Below are 18,254 nucleotides of genomic sequence, written 5' to 3'. Positions count from 1 at the left end.
TTTCAATCACTACAGTTCCAACTTATATTTTTTAATCATAATTACTGTTCATTACAGCAACTACTATAAGACATGCAATAAATCTGTAATAATTCTAACAGTTTTACAGCAGTAATTCATGTTTAACTACCTGCTTGTCTATATATATACAAGAGACTATTTTTTTATTGCAGTTCGAAAGGTACGGCATAATTTGCCCCTTTTCAACAAAGGAATGAAGTTGATTTTGTGGTAAGTACACCATACAAGGAAGCATGGACATACAACAATATTTTTGACCTCACCTTTCTCCCAGTAGAGTAAGCCTTATAAAACCAGTTTTATTTTAAAAACAGTCTTAGCAGAGTCTCAAACTCTTCATCAAAAGTATATGCCATTTAGAAGTCTCAAAATTTCATCATCCTAGATGCAAGTGGAGAAGTCTACACAGAGTCCTACACAATCTATAAAATGTGACAGATCAAGTGATTGTCTGTGGTTGATAAAATTAATAATTTTACAGAACATTAAAAACTTAGTATTAGCAACTGATTAAAACAAAACAAACTAAGACTTCGTGTAATCTCATTTCTCTATTTGCATTGAGAAGACTGCTAAAATTTTACATGGCATATTCAATTGCTGAAGAGTTTGAGATTCTTCTAGAGTTGTTTATAAAACAAAACACCATTTAATTAACATATTTCAACACAGTGCAACAAATCTATTGCATTTTCATATTAAGGGAAAGTTTAAGCACTATTAAACATCTTGTATCTTTTTTTCACTTTCAGAATCAAGTAACACAATGAACTCCATGCCTGGAAATTTATACTTATAGCAGTTTCAGTGCTGTTAACTTAAAAACCAAACAGGTTATATTGAGATTATTATTTATGCAGTAGTCAATGTCTGGAAAGTCCAAGAATGCAGTGTTCAATGACATGAAATTATTAAGGACCTCCTAATGAAAAATAAAAGCTAATATGAACAACTAAAAAAATTCCAAAATACCCAACCCACAGTTTTTCTATTTTGCTGTGTACCAACTCATTTTTTGCAATCTTGATGTTCTTACTGTCTGTAAAATAGTGACAGAACCAGAGACTTAAGCTAATACATCTTCCAACAATCAATTTGTTTCCTATGTCAGTCTTCTGAATTTTATTAGATAAAGAGGTCATCCCTTCCTAAGCAAAGGGATAAAATATATTTACAACCAGTCAGTAGCCATCTCATCTGTAAGTTGCTGGGTGCGTCTAAAGGCAAGACACACAGTGATAAAGCATATGGCTTTGTAAGAAATACAGGATCCTTAACATCAAGAAAAAACCTGGATTTTAGCGATAGGTAAGAAACTCTTGTTACTTGCACAAGGTAATCACAAGAACTATCACAAGGAAATATATTATTTTCAAGTTTGCTTTGCCTAGGGTGTTCTATTTCAATCTCCAGAACAATACAAATCTGTCTCTTATGTTCATTTCTGTTATTGCAGCTCAGTTATTGTTGCCTACTCCTTTCATTCTGATTAGCAAGCTGCATTCTTCCAACTTCTGTCACTACTGCCACCCCCTGAAACCAAGTGACTCCCTATCATCCACTGGCTTCCTTGTGGTTTCTTGTCCCTTGCATGGCTCCCAACCCTACACTCCTTATTCACTCTGTTCTACAATTCATCATCTCAGTTGCATGGAACCTGTTTTTTGAGAGAGAATTGCTATACTTGTAATGGAAAGTGGCTTAGCTTTTACTTTTTCAATATGAAGTGGGAGAATACCTCCTGTCTTGTATATTAGCTTTCATATATGCAATACATATACTATAATCTTGCAGTACAGGTTCTTTTCATATTATTTCTTCTTTATTTAATAGTAAGAAGAGGTTCAGTTCAATTTTCAGCAGACCTGAATTTTGCAATGATTTGTAATAAAGTCCAACTCAACAAAACTTCACATCCAGTAGAGAAGGCTTCCCTTTCATGAGGATCATTTTACTGGAATTAAATACTCACTACCTTGGAGAAGATACATTAATGGAAAAACCCAAGGAATGAAAAAATAAACAAGCTGCTCCTTATATCTCTTTCTGTGAAAGGTACAAAATAGCATATTTGCTGTCCCTGGTTGGCATGGTATTAAAAAAGTATCTAATAATTTATCATATCAGCAGCCTAGAACATACCTTGGGACTTCTATTCCCCGGGGGAAAAAAAATTTTATTCAATCTGCTTCAAGACTGATCACATTAGTTAAGCCATGTCATTATGACGGCTAACAGCCAAATTTCTGTCCCAATCATACACTTGGAATTGTAATGATGATGGATCTGCTGTGTAATTCACTTGCAAACTATTTATCTATTGTGATAATTACGAATGCAAATACCATCTGCAAATACTATGCAGACAGAGATGCAAAGTTTTTCTCACTACTGTATTGAAGATTGGAGAAGATCACACAATGGTCAACAAATAATTAAAGATTGTATGATTACATGCACAAAACTTTAAATAACTCTGCCCAGTGCAGAAAACTTCTGCTGCATATTTCAAATAAAAGACTAACAGAGATGAGGAAAAGGTGCAGCTGTTTTTTTCACAAACAAATCTACAATTAAATGCAATTGAGGATTTAAACTAACATGAATTATTTCTAATATTAACAAAGCCTTAGCTGAATTGATGTCTGAAGAGCAATTGGCATTATCTACATTTCATGATTGATGTGATTAACATATCAATAACTTGTATTAATATTGCTGGAGAGGTTTAGTTAAATGATACAATTGTTTCATGTTCCCTTTTGGTTCTGTTGTAACTCCAAGTAGACTTACATAAAGCAAAAGGAAAAACATGAATTTAGGAAAAAAGCTATGGTTATAGAAAGTAAACCTCATGTGTAACATAAAAAGTGTATTATTTATACCAAAATCACTGTTGATTTTATATATACACCTCTTCAGCTTTCAATGTTTACAAAATAAAGTCTTTCCAAGCAGATCCAGTTCCTCATATTGATCATATTCCAAAAATGCTCCTCAGTATTAAGAAGCTGCCTAAGACATAGTCCACTCACACATTGATGCATCTCTTCAAAATCAAGACCAAATACTTCATGGAATGAGATTTGTCATCGTTATGCTATCCAATTTGGTTTTGACTCTAGAATTGCAAACATTTCTTCAGATTCCAAGAACAAATTCTGACTCATCACATATAGGGGACAGTCTGAAGTACAGCAGCAAAACTCCTCTTACCAGTGTAAACTTTATTCATGCACCCAAACCTGGCTACTGATGCTCTTTTACCAGCTATGAAAAAGTCATGTCTTAATCCTGACCACAATTTGCACTTTAACTCACCTTATGGGTAACCAAGTGCTCTATAAATAAAACATTACTCAAGGCCATTTAGATTTGACCATTAGAATATAAAATCACCAACTACTTCATTCATGCAAATAAGGAGTAAAGGCAGTCAATCAAAATTCATTTGTGTTGACTTATATTTCTGTACCCAATTATTTATCTAGTCATTTTGGGACTGTATGGCTCTGTTTGCCTGACTGGAATATTACTTCCAGTGATTGGGGGACAGTGTGCATGGAGGGCAGGAAATAAATTTTGCTTAGCATTTAAGACATACTGCTTCTGCTTTCCATGCTCCTCAGAGGCTAACCCAGTAGTCTTACAAGTATACAATTTCTTATTAATTTAGAAAATAATTACCTTTTATGGCTGTGCCTGCATCAAGTTTTCCCTTGATTTAAAAATCATGTACCTGACTTCAGGAAGAAGTAATTAACAGACAGTCTATCATCTCTTAGAGCAGGTTATTCTCCTCATACACAGGTAAATTACACAGTACCAAGTCATTCTTGTAGCAGCTTAATAACTTAAAATATTTAAAAGACAGTAGAAACCATTATTTCTTTCCCAACATCAATACAGTATTATTAAAAGAAAAAAACCTCTCAACCAGTTTGAAAATAAGCAGATTCTTATGCCAGTTCAAAATTAATTTTCCCTTTCCAATATTATTCCTCTTTGACAGTGACTACCATTAAAGTGAAGATAAAGATTTTCTCTCAGGCCCAAGAAAAGTAATTGCAAGTTGCATGTCATTCCCGTTTTTATTTTTAAAAACGTCTATTTTAAAATATGTCTTATGCAGTAAGCAAAAAACATTGAGTAAGTGTGGTGGTGCATTCCCCTTGCTCCCTGCCCCTTGGGCCGCACTGTGATCTCAGAAATGCTCATTAGGCCTCAGCTCTGGCAAACAGCACCTGGACTAAGCTCTTGAGCTTATCAGAAATATTGTCTGCTCTCAAGAATTTGTGCTGTCTAGCACAAACCACTTTGGAAACTTACCTTTCTTGTCCGAGTAACAACTTCAGTGGAACAACGTTTTTGTAACTGAAGTTACTAACCTGCGTTGTGGCCAAGATTGAGGGTTATTAGGACTTAAGCCAATTCTCTTGTGACCCTAAAAACAGTGGTACTAAGCAGATCCTTCTTCCTTTCAGAAGAAATTTCTTCTCAGAACAGATTGTTAGACTGGAATTAATTGGAATGAACTTTCCAAGGAGTTTGTGGAGCCACAATCCCTGAAGGTGTTAAAAGAAACAACTAGACATGGCACTAAGTGCCATGGTCTAACAACAAGGTCATGGCCAGTCAGAGGCTGAAGCTGGTATCTTAGACATCTTTTGCAACCTCAAAAACAATTCTGAGCTCTTCTGGCCTGCAGTGGTCTGTGATCAGCAAATTCCTCTGAGTGGGGCACCTCTCAGCAAGTCTGCTGTACTCAGAGGACCAGTGAACAACCGCAATGGATCCTGGGCTGATAACCCCACCTCACGGCTCATCCTGTTGAGAAGATGCAAAAGCATCCAACGTGAGTATTTCCCTGACCTTCAGGGAAATTTTTCATAAGTGATTACCTTGTATATACATCTTCTGCGTGCAACTGTGAATAAGCTAAAGCAAACGTACTATTAATGTTGCTCTCTTAGACTGTTAAGTAACTTAGATTTGTAAGGAAGTTAGGCCTGAGGTGAATGACTGTTGTGCTTACAGTAAATTATATAGAATCTTTTAACAGATTATTTAAATATCAATTAAATGTGGTATTAAGTTTAAGTGTTGTTAAAACCTTTAGGCCTAAATCATTGGTCAAGTCTGGGCCAAGTGGTCTAGTCCTAATCTTGTGACCCTACAAGGACTCTCTCTCTTACCTGTTTTTATCCTTAATCCTTTTCTATCCTTGCACTTTTTCCATCCCCAGCCTACACGTAGATAATTTTTGGTTGGTTTTAGTTTTAGGTTGATTGATTTTAGGTTCTACTGCGATTTTTCCTGTGTGTGCTTTAACCATCAAGTAGAATGAAACATGCTGATGAAGTTTGCTGCACCTTCACTTAAATATTAAACCTGCCTTGGCCACCACCTTTGCTGGTGATTCTTCGAGCCACTTAAAATACTCACTCACAACAAGTAAACTGGTAATGGTGAATGTTTTCTCACACACTAAGCTACAGATTCATAACGAGACAGCTTAACATAAAAGGTATAATACTGTGTATGTATATACAAGTTACATATGCTTACACAGACATAGATGCATACACACATAAAATAGATATATTCAGTAAAATGTATTCTGAAATACTGAAAACATTTACACACATGATCTATCAATGTTAAAAAAAATCCCACCATGATGCAAATACACATCTGCCTTTATAATCACATCTGCTCCCAAAATTTATTGGTATATGTGCAAAAACACCCATATTCTTGACAGAGTTCATGAACTTTCTACTACAGAAAAGTAAACTAAAAGCAACCAAGAAAAAGCATACAAAAATATGTAAAACTATGTCTATTCCTAATAATATTTAATTTACCACTTCATCTAAAAACATTCAAAGGAAATTAAGAAACTAATGTATATATAAAAAGTAATTTAACAGCAAAAGGATAGGTAAAATTTTAAAGATCGTATAAGGTACAAATACTCTTTCAGACTGACCAAAATAGCATCAAAGTGAGAAATAGACAATACATAAAAAGTGACAGGAGAGCACTAGGCTAATGATATGGTTTATGATATGGTTTAACTACTTTTATGAAAGTATCTTGCAGTCTAACTTAAAATTAAAGAAAAAGATGGTAACACCATATCCACTTCCAATGATGTAAAATAATTCAGCTGCAGGGGATTGGTACTAGATGGCCTTTAAGGTCCCCTTCCACCCCAAACTATTCCATGGTGCTACGAAATTGTGACAAACATATGAAACCCAAGACCAATAAAAAGGCTGCTGGGCAAGATCCAGAAAAGCATTGTAGTTTAGGCAACAACAAATATATGATCTCTGTCTGCTACACCTGCTAGTTTAAGATGTTGTGATTTCAGAGATTCTCCCTCAGTTAAAAAATGTCCCTATGTTTGTAGGGACAATAAAATAAACGGATAGCTCAGTATCCAGCTGTGCATAGCAGACTAAGAATTAGTCCCAAGTTACATCAACTAATGAGCTGCTATCAAATAAAACATGTTAAAAGTCAAATGCTAAATTAAGAAAGAAACAAGAAATCAGAAAATACGGTTTAACGTTCACCTCACACATATTCTCAAGCATCAGCATCTTCAGTATTTAACTCCAATCATAAATGGATTTCTGAGTCATAGCAATGCAATAAACAGCAATTACCAACAATAACTATAAATTACAATGTATAATTTTCTACTTTATTAAAGCATATAATCTGCTATACAAGCAACAAAAGGACCACACCTGTCACAAATGAGATCCAGCATATTGATCATAACGTCAAGTCAGACTAGTTCCTAGTGATTTAGCCACTGACATTTTGTTGGAAAGACTACTGTTTTTTGCTACGGCATTTGATTTTACTTTCTTTAAAAAAACAGCATTAAATGGACTAAATAATGAACAAGCTCCCAAATTAGGGGAAAAATACACATAATCCAAAAAGACAGAATTTCTTATTATACCCAATTTTAAATTGTAAATAAAAAATACTAAGTTGTATAAGAACAGAAATAAAACTGTTCAAATAGAGAAAAAAATTCCCAAGTTTACAACTTGACTGAAAGCAAATCTTTACATTGAGTGTTATGGTGTTGTAGCCAAAATATTAAAAGAAAATAGAAATGCTGTTAAATAGATTACACTGTTTTTCAACAACCAATTACTATATATTTGTTCTGTGCAGGAGCCATAACAGTATAAACAGGTATATTACTGGAGCATGAAAAACAATGTCACTTCAAGCCTGTGAGTCTGTGTGACTGGGATATGGATATAGCAAATGTGGTAATTTTTCCATTAAAATAATTCATCATTAAATCCTTTCTTAGATTTTTAGGTTACTGACATTTTAAGGACTGAGCAAGGAAATATATCAATGTTCTCCAGCTAAACAAAGAGAACGCACTTCCTTTAGTTCTCTTTTCTCTCTCAAAACACTTTATTTTTTATTGCTTATGAATGGACCCTGAACTAAAAGGTCTGTGCCTCATCTACTTTATTATTTTACTGATTTTTTCCCACACAGCTTCACACCTAAGATTCTAGAAAAAATGATGATTTCCCCCCCCCCCGCCCCCAAAGAGAATTAATCAGAACCTCTTGCTCCAATTTGCTCACATTCGGGGCTACTAGTCATTGCTGACACTCTCTGGGAAAGCGGCATTCCTATTCTGTGAGGCATGTCCTATCCAGAAAAACTGCTTTAATGAGAATTGCTTCATTAATGGTTGTGTAATCTCTATCCTGAACTTGATTATTAATGATTTTATCTTACTGCTTTACATACTTGCTGGCTTGAAGGTGTTGAAATGTTTCCAAGCTTTCACTGTGCCAGCAATACATGCATCTGTGCCAGAATGCATGTGTTTCATATTACATAATGAAAGTGCTTATCATACGGTAGTTTTTGAGAACATTGTGGTAAATCCGAGTCCACTAAGCACTTTGCTAGCAAATTTCTGTTTATCTTAACAAAACTGTAACTGTGATATACTGCATTTTTAAGCTGTCAGTAATGTCAATACTTCACAAAATCATAAGCACAGCATTTTAGGACCTTAGGCTTAACTTCTTTGATCATTAAGTTAAACATTACACATAATTTTTTCATTGTAAATATTTCTTTTCTGCCTTCTGTAGATCAGCAGATTGTTAAAGAGCTGGTGACAGTATTTGCTAGACTTTATAATTGTAGGGCAGAATTATTTCTCCTAAACTCACACATTGTCATCTTTCTTTTGTGAAGTTATCTCATATATTTAGATTAGGACTTACATTGCCGAGACCCGATGTAAAACTTATACATCACATAATCATCAGGGTAGGAAGAGACCTTCAAGATTATCCAGTTATCTGGATATCATTATTTGTCAACAAAGTACCACCATTATCACCCCAAGTGCCATATGCAGGCACCACTAATATGACAACCTTGTGAAAAATGAATTAGGTTTACAGACTGATGAATATAGGTGGAATTTTTAGTCTTCTAGTATTTCTGAGATATGAAATACATACTAAAATAAATGGAATCTCCACTGAGTAAAGCAGAAAAAGAAGTCCTCTCTTTGGTGAGGAAATGGACAACTTAGAAAGATGAGGGGTAGCAGAAAGAAATGTGAAGGGCAATAAGCAGATCTCGCTCAAGAGAAAACAAAAGCTGATAGAAATAAAGCTAGTATGCTTCCTGAGTATTTACAAGCTCACAGGAACAGTTGTCAGTAAGAACTGCAGTAGTATCAGTTGAGTAAGGAGGAGGAAGACAGGATCATAACAGAAAGGAGAGGCTGGAGAAATATTAGTAAGATTCAGCTAGGGTCTGAAATGGAACTTCTGTCAGACAGTGGGTTTTCTAATATTTTTTGTGTTTAGCAGTTTTGCTCTTTCACACCACAGAGTATGAATTAATACTCCATTTATTACTGAAACACTATTCCAGAGAACTACAATTACAGTATTAAAAATGTAAACAGACTATATGTGGAATACACACTACATCTGATTATCCAAAACATAAGGATAAATAAGACTTGCAAAACGAATAATATGGCATAGTATCTACAGTTGTCTTAAGAACTTCTTGACCCATACAAGGACAACGTATACAAAAGAAGAAATTGAACAATTTAAATTTTTTGCTCTCTCTCTCTCTCCCCATCTTTTCCTTTTAATGCTTTATGCTTCAGCTCCAGAAAGAGCTTAGAGACTATTCTTTCAACTACATGAAAATAATCCAGAGTCCAAATGGCAAGAAAGACACCAGCCAGACAGGGTGAGCATCACACTGAGAATGAAGGGAACAACTGTAACTTTCTCATCAGGGTAACTGGGAAGCAGCAGTGACTTACAATAGGATTAACTTTCAAAAAAGTAAAATACCTTAAAATAATGCTGACCCTTACAAGTCAGCATTAAGTTTCTAAATGGCTTAAAGGTTATACCCACTACACCTTAGCCCAGACTGTTACAAAGTGAGTGAACTCTCAACAGATTAACAGAATTCTGTAAGAAGTTTTCCTAAGCATTATCATTCATCTTATGTCTCTATCATATGTATTTTACTGATTATGACTGGATTTGGATTAAAACCAAAACATCCCTCAACTACAAACTGTTTTCTCTTTTAAGTAACATAAATATCTCCAAATATCTCTTGCAAAACCAAACTGTAGTTAAAATTAATTATCTCCTTATACAGATTTGACACATCCATTATTTAGTAATTATGTCATTTATTCTTCCATTATTTGCCCTGAATTTCCTGTAGTTTATCACCTTGCAAAACATGTGGTTTTTTCTGCTTGTTAAATTCCACATAACAATTTCTCGCATCTTAAACCACAGCTGAATCACACCTGCATACTCTGAACAGTCTAAGGGATCCTCCCTGAAAACAAATGATCAACAATAAAGTCTTCTTCATTGATGAGGATATGTTCATCATAGAGAAAATAAATGCTGCAACAATAAATGGAAAAAATTAACCATATTTAAAAGTTTCTGTTGTAAAATTCACACATAGAATATAATAAAGTACAAGGTTCAATAAAACAAGAAATTACAATTGCTGAAAAACTATGCTCCGAAGAGCTGCTGTTCTACATGCTGACATGTTATACACAGGATGGAAGTACCTACTTTAATCTTAAAAAAAGGGTGTAAGTAGTAGCTCACAAAAACAGAAGTGAAGGGGACAGTAGAAACAAATCATCTAAGTGTCAAAAACCCTCACGAGGAAAGCAATGTTACTTCCCTATTCCAAGAGAAGTAAGCTAGAGATATTTAATAAAAATGCTGTAGTCATTCTCTTTCTTTTGCACAAGAAATCAAAATGATACATAGCATTGGACAACAGAAAAGAGAATAGAGTATTTCAGTTAGAAGGGACACAGAAAATGTTTAAAGAAGTTGTATTTCTGTAGTTATTTAAATTTCAACAATATCGTGATGAAAGGAAAACATCATTAAAAGAGTGAATCACATTTAAAATTCAGGGGAAAAAGTAAGTTACTTTATTTTATTTTCTATTGTAGTTAGTAACTTTATGGGAAAGAAACTATGCTGCAACAGTAAAAAAGCAATCGCTTCTTTTGTTTATCATCTGAAACACTGAACACTGTGTTAGCAAAAGCTTTCAGAATCACTGTATGTTTTCAAAGAAAAATTCAAAAGCTTGCACACCCATCCACAATCTATATCTAATTTTTGTTATAAATCTTAATTTATTGTATTTTAGTTATATTTGACATTCTATATCTGGTTCCTCTCTTACCATGGAACCCAAACTGTTAAAAACACTCATTAAAAAGGATTGTTGAACAGAGGTTCCCTAGGCAGCTAATTACAAGCAGCAGCTGTGTAACTCCATAAACAGAATTATGTGCATCTTAGGTTCCATGTCTCATATTATGCAGTATACTATCAAATTTTATTTGCATAACCTATGCAAAAATATGGGATTAATCAGACGATGTCATCAGCTGTAACATCTCTCAGATCCACTTATTTCTTGTTTCAAAATTAGAACCACTTTTCTGTGCCTTACCTGGCACATTTAATCAACATCATGCAATAATCCCTTTAAAAAATAATTCAAACCACAGGTCAGAATTTCATTCATTTAAAGTAAGTTTCATTGTGCTTGCCTTTTATAGCTTTTTGCATTTTCTTATTCCAAATACAATGATAAAGAATTATATGTGCCTAGAAAACAAAAATGTACATCTAAATCTTGGAAAGACACATTTTTCAACGTGGAAGACCAAGGCTATTCTGCCCCAGTAATATTCTTCTGATTTGTGCAGCATGTATTGATCATGTATCTGCAGCAGGTAACAGCTTTAATGAAAGAAATTTATGCTGGTATCCAATGGTAAACGGACCAAAAGATAGATTAAATCAACTTCACTTACATATCTTATTAATAACTGTGCAAGAGAATTCTTGGCACAGAAAATGTGACCATTTTAATTTTTAAAATGGAAAGGAAAGGAGAATTTATTAAATTGTTATGAACAACAAGAATTCTACTCAAGGCTATAGTAAATTTCCAAATTCTCTACTGAACAGAATTACAAAGGAAGAAGAAATTCTACTAGCAACTTGTTAGTGTTTGTATAAGAAAACATCTAACACCAGTAGGTATCCACTATGGTAACCACAGCTGAAATAGCTGTTTTGAATAGTGCAGGCTGAGCATCTCTATGCTATTGCCAAAGAGAAGCAAGTATGGTGAGAGGTATAAAAAGACAAAGGGCAGAACAAGCTTTACTGTCAGTAATTACTACTGAAAAGAACAAAAAGTCACCTCTTTACTGACAATGAAGACTGGTCTATCTGAGTATATGCCCAGATTAAGGATGCTTCAAATTCAGTAAGGTTTCCAGAAGAGGCAGGAAGGAATGAACGAGTGCATTCTGACTATTGTTGATGATTCTTTCTAACAAATGCTGCTCCCCTGCTGCTAAAAAAGAACTTGTAATTGATATAACTTCTTTGGGAGCACTCATTCTGCATAAAAAGATCAACACACTGACAACTAGCTGATCTTAGGGTGAAAAAACAGCTTCTGAAACACAACAGCAAAACAAGATGTGCTAGACTTTGAATATAAACTGTGTACAGTGATTTAGAATTTAGAGCATATGTTCAGAAAAAAGCACAACCAACATATGAACATGGATATAATTATGCAAATTTGAAGGTACATGATCCATGGTTTTCTAAGGTATTTAGCAAGCAGACATTCTTTCCTGTCATAAAGTTTTTTAAAGCTGGTATATTCATGACAGCCCAAACATGATTTTCTTCAGTTTTAATTTCAAATCTCATTTATACAACATTTCTCTGGGATGAAGGAAGGAATTTCAAAACTGTAATCTGCAAAGACACTGATTTGTCCAGATGGCAGGTGCCAAACATCCTTATGCCAAAGAGTTTACAAAGTACCTGCAGGAAAGGTAGTGAAGGGGTTTTGGGCCTACTACTCTCCACATGACTCAAATGGACAAAAGGAATAAATTTTTGCTATCGAACCTAAAGAATAATTCTAATAACTTCTACTGTCACTCTGGAGAATGAAAAGAGAATGGTTAGTGTTGCTACTTTAGAAATCTGACATAACGCATAATTCAGAATGTGTGTAAATTACTTTCAAAATGAAATGTATGTAGGACAGAAGGGTTGGGGCAGTAGATGAAAAGGAGAAGAAAAGACACATCATCAGATGTGAAGACCTGAGGAATATGAAGTAGGAAATAAATAGAAATATATTGGTAAGAATATTTCCAATTGCAGGACAAACTAAGAATTAACTGAGCAAAACCAGCTGGAAATGAGAATAAGACAGCTGGAGAAAATCAGAGGAAGAGTAGCACACTGTTTTAAAGGTTTACTACTGGTTTAATCAAATAATTTTCTACACTGTTTCATGATTTGAAGTGATCCATCAGTAACAGTAAGGCAATGCCTTACCACACAAGTTGCTGTCATTTGTTTAAAGTGCTTATCTATGCCAGAACTCAAAACAGGCACAATTGGATGGCTTTTTTTCATCTTTCACTAGGGCCTGTGTTCAGCCATGCTATATTAAATTAAAGTTTTTTACAGGATTTTACTTATTTTAAGGCAGACTGTTTATTTCTGTCTAAATCTTCTAGTCAGAGCATATGTAATCAAATAAGAAACTGCTTATGAATAATTCAAAATTTTGCTAAAATTGTATTTCCACAGCCATTAAGCAGAAGCATAATGCTATCCCTGTCATTATCAGCAACTCCTACACTCAAGAAGAAAAGAAAACATCTATTGGATCAAGAACAAAAGAAAACATCTATTGGAATCAGCCTGAGAGCAAAATTATACTGGCATAAGAGGAGAGAAATTAACAACTTGAAAGATAATTCACTACTGTAGAATAGAAGCTATATTATGTGTACTAGCATTACCATACCATGATGTACCAATATTTTTTTTTATTAAAAGAAGTAACTAGGCATGTTAGCCTAGCATGTCTCTCCTTTGCCTACCTACATCAAAATCACTCTGATTTTAACTATTTACATCATCAGTTTTACCCTAATTAACTAAGTACTAAAGAATTAGATTAAAGGACAATGTTGAAAACCTGATGTTTTACCAGGCATACTTCCAATGTAGAGCATGCTTGACCAATGTTCCCTTTCATCACAACGAAAAAGAACTATCCAAGGCTTTTAAGTGCTGGCATTTGTTCCTAGAATTCTAGCCAAATTCCAGATCACTTGGTTACATAATGCTTACTTGAATTCCTTCTCTACTCCAAAAACAGACACATGATTCTTGTTTTTATACTCTAAAAACATAACTGAAGAGAATTGTTAGTACACAATAGCCATACTATTTCTGAAAGAAAAAGCAGTTGCATTTCAGTAGCCTCCAAGAGGATTTTAGTTACATTGCACACATTCTTTAGTAATGCTAGACCAAAAGAATGTAGGACAAATTGGCACAGTTAATGAGCATTTACTGAATAACAAAGATAAAATAATAGTTGAGGAGGCCTTGAGAGTATTTTAAGTACTACTCAAAATACTTCAGACCATTGTTTATAAAGCAATCCATCCATAAAATTATATACTTACAATTTGCAGCTGCCTAGAAAAATCTGGTTTATTAAGTGGATTTTTATCTTGCAGAAACATTATGCCAGAAAATGAATTAAACCGTGGATGAGAAAAATGAACCGTCTGAACTTTACTTACTACTTTATTGCCTTCTTTTAAAAAAAAAAAAAAAAAAAAAAAAAAAAAAGCCAACTGGAGAGAGCTTTCATTCATCTACATCAAGCACAAATTATTTTATACATAAAAGAATGACTACAAGAAAAATGTTCACATAATTTCAATTCTGACTGTATTGTGACATAGAATGAGTAGATACGTGTAATTACTGGGGTTGACTAAAACCATTTTCTGACAGTATGTTTTGCATACAATTTCCAAAGGCAGAGAAATAGTGACTCAGAATTTCAAGATGCTGCTTATGCCATAGAACTAAGGCAGTTTGTGTTGCCTTGATCCTCTTTGTTCCATCCCTAATGGAACCCTTTTGTTGGCTAGCTACCTGTACCAGTCACATTCCTCAATGAATCTTTGTTCAATTACAGTCTCTAACCATCAACTTTTTTTATCCCTTGCCAACTACTTTCCCAACTAAACGCCTATTATCCCACTAAGGAAGCACAGAATCCTCGACTCAAAACACTCAACTTTCCGATAGAAAAAAATAAAAGCGGAAAGGAAAGAAAGTGGTAGTAAACCAAAAAATAAACCATTAAGAAGAAGGAGATGCTTAGCAATGAGTAATGAAATTCAGAAAACCACAGCAACGAGTCTAAAATAAAAATGTCCATAGTTTCTCATTTCTTTGTTTCGCACACTTGTTTCAAGCTGTATCAGCATGCCAGTCTATTTATTACAGTCTCTCCTGTAATTTACTGTGTCCTTAACACATGTATGTACTCATTATTCAGAGAGGTTCTAATGAGCTTACTACTTCCTTTCATTTTGCTTATATGAATTTTTAATCTGTCAGGCAGTTTGGTTCTTTCTGTAATTTACAGGCAGCTTTCACTGTTCTGATGCTTTATTTTACTGGTTTGATGCTTGAAATGGTTAAGAAGCACTGTCTACCTAAAAGCTGCAAAATCTCTCCAAAAACCTTCAATCAAAGTCAGTAGTGTTTTTTTTAAAAAACAACCAAACTAACAAACAAAAAACAAATCAAACTCCCATCTGCTTTAGTAAGTCTCTAAGTAGCCTCACAAATGAAGCCAAATGGCATGGACATTTGAAATGTTATTCCATATCCTATTCCCCTCCCCGCCATAGTGGATTGTAATTGCTGCCCAGCACATCACACTGGAGATAACAAATTCTTGCTTGAAGCTGAAAAATCCTTCAGTCCTTGACTTAAATGTGCAATTGCTATAACTGAACTAAACGGAACCGTATTGTCTCACACACAGCCAGCAAGCAATGAATTTTGCTTAAGAAGATTAAATTATCTTCTTCCTTACTTGGTTATCAGTACAAAAAAGAATCACAACAGTCAGCCACAGAACTCCCCTTGCTGCTCACACTGGAAGCACTTTGCCCTGTCTCTTAAAAGCACCAGAACTTCTCTGCCCTTCTCTTGTCTTAATCTTGCCCAGTAATTTACAGAGATTTACTCAAGCTGAAACTACATATTAATAATCCATTTTGCAGTACAGAAAACAATGCATCCAGTCACAATATTTTCCTGCACATGGCACACCTGTAACTTTCCAAACCTCATTATGTATTGTTATCAGTACTGAACACACTTTAAAAACATAAACAGATTATTTAACCAGTAAATTTAGATCTTGCATATGTATTGCATGTAGCCCCTTTAGTATTGCCAAGTGTTAGTTCTGCAACTACTTGACATGGAGGACTTTATTTTGCAGGACTGGTACAGCAGACTCACACCCTAGAGCTCTTTGTGCAGATAATGAAAAGATTAGAATATGCCATAGGAACCACAGTTCTCCAGAGACACAAGCGCCAAAACGAAGACTGAGAGATTGAGAGAAAATAAAGATGGGCAGCAAATGTTAATATAAAATGCACCTTTTATACAATTATTGGAAGCAAGATAGCACTTGAAGCATCAGTTCAACCTGAAAGTCAGATGCCTAATGTTCTTGTTTAAAAATAAAGGGCAATTTAATTTTTTCACACAAAGCCAGGTAAAGTTATGGAATTCCTTACTACAAACTGCTGTCAATATTAAACATAGACATACAGAACTGTCTGCATTTGTTTATGGAAGGAAAAGTTAATTGTATTAGCTTATGTCAATACATAAAGTCCTTCACCACATTCAATAGTGACACGGAGAACATTCTATACGGCAAAATATTGTTAGAGACAGGAGACCAGATGAGATCTACATGAGGTATGACTCAATACACTGTTGTCTTGTGGCGACAGAGATAACCAAGTTAGAAGTCACGACAAGCTTCCAGAGTGCTGTTCTAAGAGCCAGGAGGGACCATGGAGCTGAGAAATGCACCAAGCAACCATCTGTAGAAACACGTGGTAAGCACAAACCTCAAGATCAGGATTTTTTTGTTTAGAATTTAATCCTTTTCAGTTCTCAGTACAGACATGAGGACCCAGAAAAAGAGTATATGTGAAGGACAAATAAATTCAAAACTAAGTTTTAAAGAAGACATGTCATTCAATCATTGTCAGAGGGGATAAACACCCTGAGATTAGCTCAGGTGGTTAGAGCATAGTGCTAATAATGCCAAGGTTGCAGATTCAAACCCAGTATGGCATATTTGCTTAAGAGTTGGACTTGATGATCCTTGTGGATCCAACTTCCAACACAGACTATTCTGTAATTCTGTGATTCAAATAACATACAGTAAAATGAATAATAAACTGTGAGGGAACAGTGAAAAGAAGCCCTAGGAGAAGTGGAGGCCTTTTAGCCTCTAGTAACTTCCCAGAAAAGAGAAAAACAAGCAAATAATATAAACCATAACATTCCAAGTAAAAAAATCCAAAAAACCCCACCCACAACTGTATTTTTAAACTATATAAATTTTATATATTATAATATAAATATATATTTTATTATATATATAAATTATTTTTAAAAGTACATTAAAAAATCTTATTGCTACAGGAAAAAGCAAATTTTGGTGCACAAAAAGAAAACTCCTGAACCCACTCTTTAATTACTCTGTATCAGTGTACTGCCATTACTGTCAGCACAGCTTTACTCTAAATGCAATTTAATTTGAGATACTGCTTCATTTGACTTTTCTTAATCCTAGTTGTATTAAATTGCAGTAATTCCTTCCCTCTTCAGTTTATTATCTTGAAATTTAGAAATATTTTTATTGTCCTTTTGAGATAAAGTTTATTGATATTCACCTTTAAAACTGGATTTTTCCATTCTATTCTTTCTGCATACCACTTTTATGTCCACACTGTTCAAAACTAATGTCTAAAAAAGGTGATAGGCTTAGTCACATCACTTTTCATTCATATGTTTTGTTTTTTGTTCATATGTGCAGTTTCTTTCAGATGGCCAAAAGGAATTAAATTATCCCTGACACTTCTGCTCAACTACCTGATGTCTCCTATTCCTTCAACTATTACAAATTCAGAATGTAAACAATCCTGTCCTCTTTCAACGCAAGTTCACAATAAGATGCATGAAGTTTAAAATAAAGATAGAGTCTTAGGTGAAAATTTCATATGCATTCCATGACCCCATATTAGTGACTAAAATCTACATCATTCAAAGTACAGAGTCCTGTGAAAAATCAGTTTGGAATGCCCAGTGACATTCCTAGCAGAGATGTAAAAAACTGAGAGCACAGGAAGTAAATAATGTTATTTATAAACACTGGTGTTTTCAGCAAGGGTAGAATGAGGGAAACACTTACTTTATTTGTTTTCTGCAATTATTTTCCTTTAAATTGTGATAAAAATAGGGTAAAAATTCGTGTATAAAATAATAATTCGATGTATAATGAAATAAAGCTAAAGTAAAATTGTAAAATCCAGTAGAAGGGTAACCGTTCTCTCTCAGCCTGCTAATCTCAGTTGCAAAGACGGGACGAAGATCATCAACTTAGACAAAGACACTGGCCAACCCTGATAAGAATCACTTCCTCGCCAAGGCAAGGAG

General features: G+C 34.4%; 1 protein-coding gene across 1 annotated transcript in view; it reads right to left on the bottom strand.

The window, feature by feature from the left end:
* Positions 1-18,043, bottom strand: part of PRLR (prolactin receptor) — a 147,563-nt gene extending 129,520 nt beyond the window's left edge. Inside the window, exon 1 of the mRNA XM_083884340.1 lies at positions 18,010-18,043. The gene's annotated coding sequence lies outside the window, so the exon portion shown is untranslated. The remainder of the gene's footprint in view (positions 1-18,009) is intronic.
* Positions 18,044-18,254: the final 211 nt, after the last annotated feature.

The sequence above is a fragment of the Zosterops lateralis genome (genome assembly GCF_965231275.1).
Source record: "Zosterops lateralis genome assembly, chromosome: Z".
Lineage (NCBI taxonomy): Eukaryota > Metazoa > Chordata > Aves > Passeriformes > Zosteropidae > Zosterops > Zosterops lateralis.
Note: the sequence above shows the minus strand (reverse complement) of the source record. Positions and strands in the feature narration are given on the sequence as shown.